Below are 10,805 nucleotides of genomic sequence, written 5' to 3' on the forward strand. Positions count from 1 at the left end.
CTGGAAGCGCTCCATATTTGTAACCATCCCAAAGAAAGGTGACCCAACAGAGGGTTCAGATTGTAGAACAATATCATGAATATCACACACAAGTAAAATTTTCTCAAGATCATCCAACAATTAATGGTACATTGACAGGCAGCTGCCAGAGGTTCTGGCCAGGTTCCGAAGAGGAGCGGGAACAAGGGACATCAGTGTGGGTGTTGGATGGAGCTTGGCTGAAAGCAGAGAACACCAGTCAGATGTTTACCTGTGTTTTAGTGGCTATGCCAAGGCATCGGCTATGTGGATCATAACAAACTATGGATAGCCTTGAGAAGAATAGGAATTACAGAAAACTCTACTAGTAGGGCTCACGTGGAAGCTGTACTTGGATTAGAGGCAGTGGTGCACACAGAACAAGGGCATACTTCAAATAGAGAAATAGATCATCTGAAATATGAAGTGGGAGACATGCCAGGTTCCTTGATATATGTTTATAAATATAATTTAAATTTGAAATTTGGCTTTTACCAGTTTTTGTCTTTTAAAATTTTTCTGTAAAGCATTACTACCTTGTGAATATACATATATGATTTTAATGAAATAGGGTTTAAGTCTGAATTATAGTTTAAAAAATTGTGACACATTAAAATTTACATTTGATAGAACTAACATACCCAATCCAAACTCCGAACTCACTGCCATTGAGTTGATACCAACTCATGGTGACTCTACAGGACAGAGTAGAACTGCCCCGGTGGGTTTCTGAGACTGTAACTCTTTAGGAGAGTCGAAAGTCCAGTTTTTCTCACTCGGAACTGGCTGGTGGTTTTGAACTACTGACCTGGGGGATCACAGCCCGATGCGTAACTACTGCGCCGACAGGGTTCCCCAACCGATCTAATAGATTTACATTTTCTTTTTTTTTTTTTGGCAAATAGTGCTAATTTATATATTCCTTCCTCCTAATTTTTTTCTTTAAACTTGCTTTCTTGTTGAGAATAGGCGCAGTGGAATATGCATCCATTCCATTTCCACATGTACCATTTAGCAACATTGGCTAGAGCTCTGGAAACATGCTCACCTTCCTTAGCTGACTGTTCCTCACTCCTGGAGGTTAACTCACTTAGAGTCGCTGTTGTCAGTTTGGTTACGTATAGACAGCTCTTTAAAGAGCAAACTGCTCAAGGCAGACTTTCCCACTAGTTAAGCTAAACGATTCTTTTATTTTAACAAGGCACTAGGGGATATTTTCTCTTTAAGGTTTAAAGATTATCTCAGGGAAATAATGCCAGGTATCCCCCCCGGCCCCCAATGTCCCAGAGGGACTCCCCTGGAGCCGAGCCCCAAAGCCCCAGGACTGGCTGGCGGTGGGGACGCCTTCTGATCTTTTCATATACATGAAAATATAATATTTGTCCTTTTGTGATTTTCTTATTTTGCTCAGCATAACCTTCAAGCTCCACCCCTCTTGTCACATGTATCATTATGCTTCATTTTGCCTCCTGGAGCACTTCCCATTGTATAAGCGTGCCCGTTTCCTTTACCCATTCCTCTGTTGATGGGCATGTCAGTCGTCTCTGCCTTCTGGTCAGTGGGAACCGTGCTGTAGGGAACATTGCTTGGTTGGTGGGTCAGTCTCTTCTGCGTATCTGCTTTCAAGTCTGCAGGCATATACCTGGGAGTGGGATTGCTGGGGCGTAGGGCAGTTCTATAGTTTTTTGAGGAGCTAACAGTTTGCCACAATGACCATGCCGTTTGCTGTTCCTGCCATTAAAGGTGAAGGGTGCTATTTCCTCACATCCTCAACAACATTTGTTCTCTTCTATTTTTGTTTGCTTTGGGGGAGCGTGGCTTATTTGTTTGTTTTCATCTCAGCCATCCTGGTGAGCGTATGTTGGCATCTTGGTGTGGTCATTGATCTCATTTTGATTGTGCAGGAATAGTATATCATGCCGCTTGGAGTGCATAAGTCAGAGAGGCCAACCGGATGCCCGCAGAGGAAAAGCAAAAGAGGCGAGCACTAAATGATCAAAACCCCTGCCTGATCCAAGCTTCGATGTGTCAAAAGACTGGATGATTTCCAAGATTCATCCCGAGTCTGCTAATCCTTCTCCAATTGATGAAGCGGACCCTTCGGAAGCTAGCAAGCATTCTGCAGAAGAGCAAAGGGTGAGCGTGGCAGCCTTTGGGGGAGAGCAGGGTGCTGAAAGGGACTCTCACCAAAACACTGTAGGAGAGGTGAGGGATGGCCTTAAGGAGCAAGATCTGTGAGTCTTGTGTGCCGGCGCGTTCTGAAAACTACCAGCTGCAGGTTATTTCCAGATTAAAATCATCGAAAGGGAGCATGCTTCTTTCCAGAACAAAGATGGGCCTTTCCGTGCTGTGGCGAGGCAAGACACCCATCATTAAGTAAGCAAAGGGAGATGTGTGCACCCACTTTCAAAAGAGTGTTTTCTAAGGTGATGGCACGGTTAGAAGATTCGGCGGTTATGGATGGTTCAATCCCGCATCCGTGGCAGCTAATACCATTTGTGCTGCTGACTCTTGGCTGCTAGTGCTTTAGAAGCTACATCCACAGTGCAACTGGGTTTCGGAAGCGGCGGCAAAGGAGCCCAGCAAGAGGCCATATCGTGAGACATCAGAAGAGCACTGTGCCACCTGGAAAGTGCAAGACGTTGCAGCCGGCGGATGCTGCATGAAATCACTGACATTGAAACTGCAAAGGGAGAAAAAAACGTGTGTGGTGGGTGGAGGGTGGGCGGAGCAGCTTGAACAGATGGCTCGCTATCATGTTGTCTCCTGCCAAACAGAATCTGGTGCTCTTTGGCCATGGATGAATCTTCACGGGACAAGGGAAACTTTTTGGAGGAGGTTGAGCTGTTCCTCAAAACACGATCAAGTGCGGAACAAGCGTTTGATGACCTTGAAGTGGAGGACATGTAAACGTAGAGCATGTGGCTCTTCTCTTGCACCCAAAATCGAGAATGAGTTTGCACGTGTCCAGACAAGTCACGTGAAGGAGAGGCTTGCCGTGGACACAAAGTCTGCGAAGTACTTTGGGCTAATGTTTGACAGTACTTCTGACGAAGCCCATTGGGACCAGATGTCCTAAGTGATCGGCTATGTAAAAAAAAAAAAAAAACCACTAGGAAGTTGGTTCTCTCCCCTTTTTTTACCAACACTCATGCACTTGTCTTCTCCCAGACACGCCTGCTCCTTTCCCCTGTCCTGACTTGCCTTTCTCATCAGGGTGTCTCATCACTCTGACAGGAACGTCTGCCAGTCCGGCGGGTGGGGGCGGGACCTCCTCATAAATCTGCATGGCAGCCACTAAGCGGTCATTCCCCCCCCCCCCTAAAATCTGATCCCAGTTGACTGGAGGACCCCTCTGCCAAAGTGACCTCTGAGACGCAGGGTTCTACGGCACCGGTCAGGCTGTCTACCAAGCCATCTGGATGCCCTGACCAGCAGACTGGAGGGCTGCAAACTTGAACCTGCGCCCGCCCTGGTGCCCGTCTGTACAGCCGTGGTCTCGGACAGTGCCGGTCCTTTTGTGAGCGACTAACTTCACTCAGCGTAATGGTTGCCAGATGCCTCCACGCCATGAGGTGTTTCGTGGGTTCCTGACCGCCTTTTCGGGATGCAGAGTATTCCATTGTGTGTATATACCAAAGTTTTAAAAATTGATTCTTCTACTGCTGGGGATCTAGGCTGTTTCCAACGTGTGCTATTGTGAACGGTGCTGCAATGAACATGGGAGAGCATACATCTGTTTGCGATCTGTCTCATTTCATTGAGGTATATGCTCAGCAATGGTACTCCTGGGTCATATGGTATATCTATTGGCAACTGTTTTAGGAATCACCATATCTCGTTCCACAGTGGTCGTAAGTATTTACAAGCCCACCAACAGTGTCTAAGAGTTCCAATCTCTCAATACCTTCTCCAGTGGCTAGTCTCTGTTTTTGTTGTTGTTGTTTGGATTGGGCTATGGATATGTGTATTAGATGGTATCTTGTCATTTTTGGGACTCACATTTCCTGTATGGTGAGTGAATGAGAGCATTTCCTCATGTGCTTGTAGCCATCCAGTGTTATCCTTTGTAAATTGTCGATTCGGATCCTTTGCCCACCTTTTAATAGAGTTATTTGGTTTTTCTTAGTGTGGGCTTGCAATATTCTGTAGATTTTAGTAATTAGTCCTTTGTTCGTTATGTCATTGCTAAATGTCTTCTCCCAGTCTGCGGGCTCTCGTTTTACCCTTTTGATGAAATCTGACAATGTTCACAGGTGTTTTATTTTTAATAGGTCCCGTTCATCTATTTTGTCTTCCACTGTGTGGGGGTCCTTAGTCACATCCTGCACTAGGGCCCTTCGATTTGTCCCAATTTTTTCGTTGATAAGCTTGATAGCTTTTTGTTTTACATTTAGCTCTCTGGTCCACCTTGAGGTCATTTTTGATTGTCTTCTACTTCAATGCCCTACTTACTGTATTAAGATATGTATTATTCAGGCAGACCTAAGGTAGGCATTCAATATTATTGTAAATTTTGCCTGACAACCAACTCCCATTGTTTGTGTAAATGGTGTCTAGTCCTGTAAGGATTTATTCTGTACAAGTGAATAATTCAGGTATTGGGATATGTAATTAGCCTACATGTGTTCAGTCTCACTCTCTCAATAGTGTTTTAGTACCAGGGGCTAATCAATGACACTACTAATAGAAGGTCCTTGTGCTCCAGGGAGATGATCGATAAGCTTCTCTACCACAAATTAATCAGGATGTCTCTAAGGTGAGCCAGAGGCAGATAAAAATGATAGATTTTAGACTCACACTTAATCCTAACTCCAATCTAAGGGCAGTTAGTTCTTACAACCTGGCCCTGCTGGATACTCACCCTGATGAAGGGAACATAGAAGACATGGGTGCTGTAGCGAAGTGTGATGAAGAAACTAGATGGTGCCTGACTATCAGATAGAATAGTGTCTGGGGTCTTAAAAGTTTGCTTCCAAACAGGCAGCGATGTACATGAGACATCAGCTAAGTCCAACATTCATGACCCAAGGATTGTAAAGCTTATCACCCAAATCTGAAGGGGAGAATAGCATCAGAGCTTATCTCTGTAATCGTTTGTCATTGTCGGGAGCTGTCTGGAATCTTTGCTATGCATTTCTATATGCAACCCGGGATTGATGGACCTATAGAGACAAAAACTAGAATCAGAGTTCCTAGGGGTCTGGTGGGGGGCAGGGAGGAGGGAGAGCTGATATCAAGAAGTCCAAGAAGGAAGAAAATGTTTAGAAACTGATTTTGGTAGCAATCATACAATCCTGTTCGATGTGATCAAACTACGGAATGGGATGTATGGATTAGCTCTTACTCAAGTAGCTTGGGGGAACTCAAGAAAAAGAACAATAATGGGAACGTTGAAGTGCAAGAAGTCTTTCTACGATTTTCCCCTTGAAAGGGGAGAGAAACTGCTGGGCTCAGTCCTGCCATTCTTACTGCTACAGAGGACGCACTGGACGTCACGAGGGGCCGCGCTCAAGTCTGCCACAATTCGCCAGTGTGGCTGGAACCCAGGGAAGTTACAACCCATTCTTAAGGGAAGGAACAAGAAAGGCATTTGTAACGAGCACGTGGACCATGCACTTAGTTTGTACAGTCAGTGTTCTGGCTGAAAAATACCTCCTATGGGCCCCCTTTTTGGAACTCTTCAGACCACGTTGTCATCTTTCTTGTTGTTTCCAGCAGTCAGTGGGGTGTGTTCACTGACCACACCGGGGTGCTGGTGAAAAGGTTATCGTCCACACGCTGCAGGGCTGCTGTAAGCCAGTTCCAGAAGTTGGGGGCGGTGATAGAAGCTCGTTGTGATCCACATGAGAATCAGCACAAGGTGGCACAATGGGTTATGCGTTGGGCTGCCAACTGGAAGGTCAGCATTTCGCGCCCACCCGTGGCCCCATGAGAAAACGAGGCGATACTTGACCCCGTAAAGCTTTACAGGCTCAGAAACCCCATCTAACGTCTCTGAGTCCAAATTAGCTCCATGTCGATAGGTTTGGTCGAATGGTGCTACCTGTGCTTCTGGTGTGGAAGTTACTCTTACATACCCGCAGACAAAGGGGTTAACTCTTGTTTGGGTGGTGACAGAGCTAGAGGTGCTAAGGCTTCTTTCTGTCTGAGGACAGTCACCTAGGGGAGCCATTGATTGAACAGATGCATTTAGACACACCCAGGCTGAGAAGGCACCAGACAGCACCAGAGATTGATGTGGAAGAAGCCAAAGATGCAGCAACAGTCAACGACTTGACATTGGTAGCTGAGGGGGACATGGTAGCCTGTTCCACACCACCACCACTAAGCCTCCACTTGTTTCTGCTGATCCCGGGGCCTCTGGCTTCATGTAAGCTAAGACTTAAAAGGAACAATTTTTAATCTGCCATCGGAACCCCAATGACACTGTGAGTTAAGCACTGGCCTATGAACCGAAGGATCTGTGGTTCAAACCCACCAGATGCTCATCGGGAGACAGATGAGGCAGTCTGCTTCTGCGAAGATTCACAGCCTCAGAAACCCCACGGAGCACTTTACTCTGTCCGGTAGGGTTGCTATGAGTGGGAGTCGGCTGGAAGACAGTTGCTTTTGTTGTTTGTAGGATGGTCAAAACCTTTCCGCTTTCCCACGGTATCAGTTGGAAGTGAGTTGGTGAAAGGGATGGATTTCGATGAAGTAATTCACAAATTCACAGCTGTGAAGGCCAGGAAAGAGATGCTCTGATTCAGTTGAGAACTTCATGAAGTGCTGAAATGTGTGTGTATTGGGTCCTGTTCATTTCTGTGATACGATTTCATTTCTGAAGATACTTCCTTATGCATTTATCTAACACTTCTGCATTGTTTGAGCTATTTCTGATTTGGCAAGCAATCCATTAATGTACCTCTTGTAATAGTAACGTTTAACATTCAAATGAACATAATTTTGACATTCTTCTGAAGCATTGCTACTTTAGAGCCTGTTGTTGTCTTAGCACGCTCTCACTTGTAGCACATAGAACTATGTAAATACAGAAGATTTAGGCAGTGTGTGCGACAGTGTAATGTGGTAAGTAGGTTTGTTGCACCAACGTGGCCAAGGAACACATGTGAGATTAGTTGAAGGGCAGAGAAATAAAGGGCTCGGTGAGCCTCGCCTTTCTCTCTCTTGCTCTTTGATCATCACTGCCTTGCTTGCTCTGTGCTTCTATATGCAAGCTACACGATCTGTGGGACGCCTACCCGTGGACTCTGTCGCAGTAACTTGAGGTCCCTTTAAGACCTGCTTCGCCACACTACTGGAAGGTACGTCTCTTGAGCTGAGGACTGTCGGACCCTGTCATCGGGCTGACTGTTGGTGACCTGCTTGCTGTTTGCTGCCTGTGCCCGGATAGCCTGAATTGCTCCACGGAGGACGACCCTGCAGCCCTCAAGACTTGAAGGACTGCCAGTGTACTAGCTGTCTCACAGGAGTGAGTTGCACTGAGCCATTTGTACTGCTTTATAGAGTCATTAACTTTTTATTTCTTATCTACCTATCTATATACAAAATTATTAGTGTCCTGGTTTTGTTTCTCTAGAGAACCCTGTCCAACACATTTGGTATCAGGAGTGCTTCTAGAGAAATAAAATCATAAATATGGGCTTCTTAAATTGGCTCTCTAGCCTGATCAGTCTTAACAGCACTAATAAGTGCTATTTCTACACCTAAAGTCATGGATAAGTCTGCCACTCTCACTAAAATCCATGGTGTGAAAAAGCAAAGCTAATACCTACAGTAGCACCACCGATAGATGAGGTGCTGGTTAAAAGACAGGCTCTGGGTGAGCGTATGTTTGATATTTTCCAGCAGTTTTGTCAGGATGACAAGTATAGGGAAGCTGGTTGGCTGGTCCTCCTTACAATGGACAGTGTGATTGAGGGATGGTCTCAGAGCCTCAGAAGTGTGCCTCAGGGGCTGACTTAAAAGCTTCTACCTGTGCTACAAAGGAGACCCTCTCTCCCCTAATAATAGAGCTGAATTGCTGAGAACCAGGTCCGGAGTCTCATTATGCGAGTGGCTGAATTACAACGGCAGCTGAATTGCGGATGAGAGCAGTGTCTGATACCAAAGTGAGTGCATTGTTCGAAAAAAGTTGGGACCCTGAAACATGGGTTGGGAACATATAGGTTGATGATCCAGAAGAGGGGGATATTGAGCCCCTAGAAATAATTGACCCACCCCAGTCAATAGATCCACCCCTCCCAGCTGAAGGTACTAGTCCACTGTCAATAGAACAACCCACACCTAAAGCAGATTAACCAAACTGCTCAAGGTGAAGTGCCAGGTGGGGCTGCATCTGTAGCATTGCCTGAGGGAGATGCCTTACAAGATATTGCTGAGAGCACCCAGGAAACACCCTCACCCGTTATTTCCTCTAGACCTGTCACTAAAATTAAGTCTCAGAAAGCTCCTAAAGGTGAGGTTGAGATGATTACTCAAGAAGAAGCGTGCTATACTCACAAAGATCTGCTAGAGTTTTCAAATACGTACAAGCAGAAGCCTGGGGAATATCCCTGGGAACGGTCACCAAGGGTGTGGGATACTGGTGCACGAAATGTAACATTAGACCAGTCTGAAAGGATCTAATTCCTTATTTGGTTGGTTTGCTGAAGCATGGACTGCCAGATGGCCTAGATTAGACCAACTTGAAGCACCTGACCTACCTCGGTACACTGTAGAAGAAGGCATCCAAAAGCTTAGAGAAATCGGTATGTTGGAATGGATCTATCAGGATATTCCCATAGACCCAAAAAGGGGTTGTCCTGAGGACATACCCTTCACCACAACCATAAGGAACATATTTGTGAAGTGGGCCCCAGCATCTCTTAAGACTCCTGTAATTGCTATTTTATGTGCACCAGGATTAACAGTGGGAACTGCCCTAAGCGAACTCTGACATTTGCCCACGATGGGGCTGATTGGTTCTCGTGATGGTAGAGGGCAGGTGTCAGCACTGAATCAACACAGACAGGTTGGGCGTGGTTATAATAGACAACAAGGTTTCCGTAGTAATCAGAGCAACCTGTCTCGTGTGAAATTATGGCATTGGCTACTTAGCCACGGTGTCCCTAGGTATGAAATAGATGGGAAACCCACTAAATATTTACGTGATCTCTACAGGCAGAAGAATGGTAGATCAGGTGAACAGCAGAATAGACAGTCATGATCACTCAATCAATTCCCAAACCTGAGCCAGTTTACAGACCCACAACCCCTTGAATGAGGGGAAGGCCAGGTCCCTTTGAAGAAGGACCAAATGTTTATAGTTAGTCTTTCTTCTAGCCTTCCCCAAAGGGCCCTGCGGCCTTTCACAAGAGTGACTGTTCATTGGGGAAAGGAAATAATCAAACTTTTCAGGGATTACTGGACACTGGTTTGGAACTGACACTAATTCCAGAAGACCCAAAGTGTTTTGAAGGCCCACCAGTCAGAGTGGGGGCCTATGGAGGTCAAGTTATCAATGGAGTTTTACAGTGGGGTATGCCTCACTGTGGGTCCAGTGGGCCCCCAAACTCATCCTGTGGTTATTTCCCCAGTTCCAGAATGCATCATTGGAATAGACATACTTAGTAACTGGCAGAACCCCCATATTGGATCCCTGAAATGTGGAATAAGGGCTATCATGGTAGGAAAGGCCAAGTGGACACCATTAGAACTGCCATTGCCTAGGAAAATAATAAGCCAAAAGCAATACCGCATTCCTGGAGGGATTGCAGAGATCAGTGGCACCATCAAAGACATGAAAGATGCAGGGGTGGTGATTCCTACCACATCCCCATTTAACTCACCTATTTGGCCTGTAAAGAAGACAGATGGATCCTGGAGAATGACAGTGGCTTATCGTAAACGTAACCAGGTGGTGACTCCAATTGCAGCTGCCGTTCCAGATGTGATTTCATTGCTTGAGCAAATTAATACTTCTCCTGGTACTTGGTATGCAGCTATTGATCTGGCAATGCCTTCTTCTCAATACCAGTCTCGAAGGACCACCAGAAGCAATTTGCCTTCAGCTGACAGGGGCAACAATACACTTTCACAACTCACCCCCAGGGCTACATTAATTATTCTGCCCTGTGCCATAATTTAGTCCGAAAGGATCTTGATCACCTGTCTATTCCACAAAATGTCACACTGGTCCATTATATTGATGACATTATGCTGATTGGACCCACTAAGGAGGATGTATCAAAGACTCTAGATTCATTGGTACAATATCTGCATACAAGAAGTTGGGAAATTAACCCAACGAAGATTCAGGCACCCTCCACCTCAGTAAAATTTCTCCGAGTCCAGTGGTGTGGGGCATGTCGAGATATTCCTACTAAAGTTAAGGATAAACTATTGCATTTGGCGCCCCCAACGACTAAAAAAGAGGCACAACGCCTAGTGGGCCTCTTTGGATTTTGGAGGCAACATATCCCTCACTTGGTGTTCTCCTTCGACCTATTTATCAAGTGACACGAAAAGCCTCCAATTTTGAGTGGGGCCCAGAACAAGAAAAGGCTCTTCAACAGGTTCAGGCTGCTGTGCAAGCTGCTTTGCCACTGGGACCATATGATCCATCTGACCCAATGGTGCTAGAGGTGTCAGTTGTAGATAAAGATGCAGTGGGGAGTCTTTGGCAGACCCCTATTGGTGAATCACAGCTTAGACCATTGGGATTTTGGAGTAAAGTCCTGCCATCCTCTGCAGACAACTACTCCCCCTTTGAAAAACAGCTGTTGGCCTGTTACTGGGCCTTG

The sequence above is a fragment of the Echinops telfairi genome, unplaced genomic scaffold (assembly GCF_000313985.2).
Source record: "Echinops telfairi isolate 266 unplaced genomic scaffold, ASM31398v2 ScPeMD7_70;HRSCAF=299, whole genome shotgun sequence".
NCBI classification, from domain to species: Eukaryota; Metazoa; Chordata; class Mammalia; order Afrosoricida; family Tenrecidae; genus Echinops; species Echinops telfairi.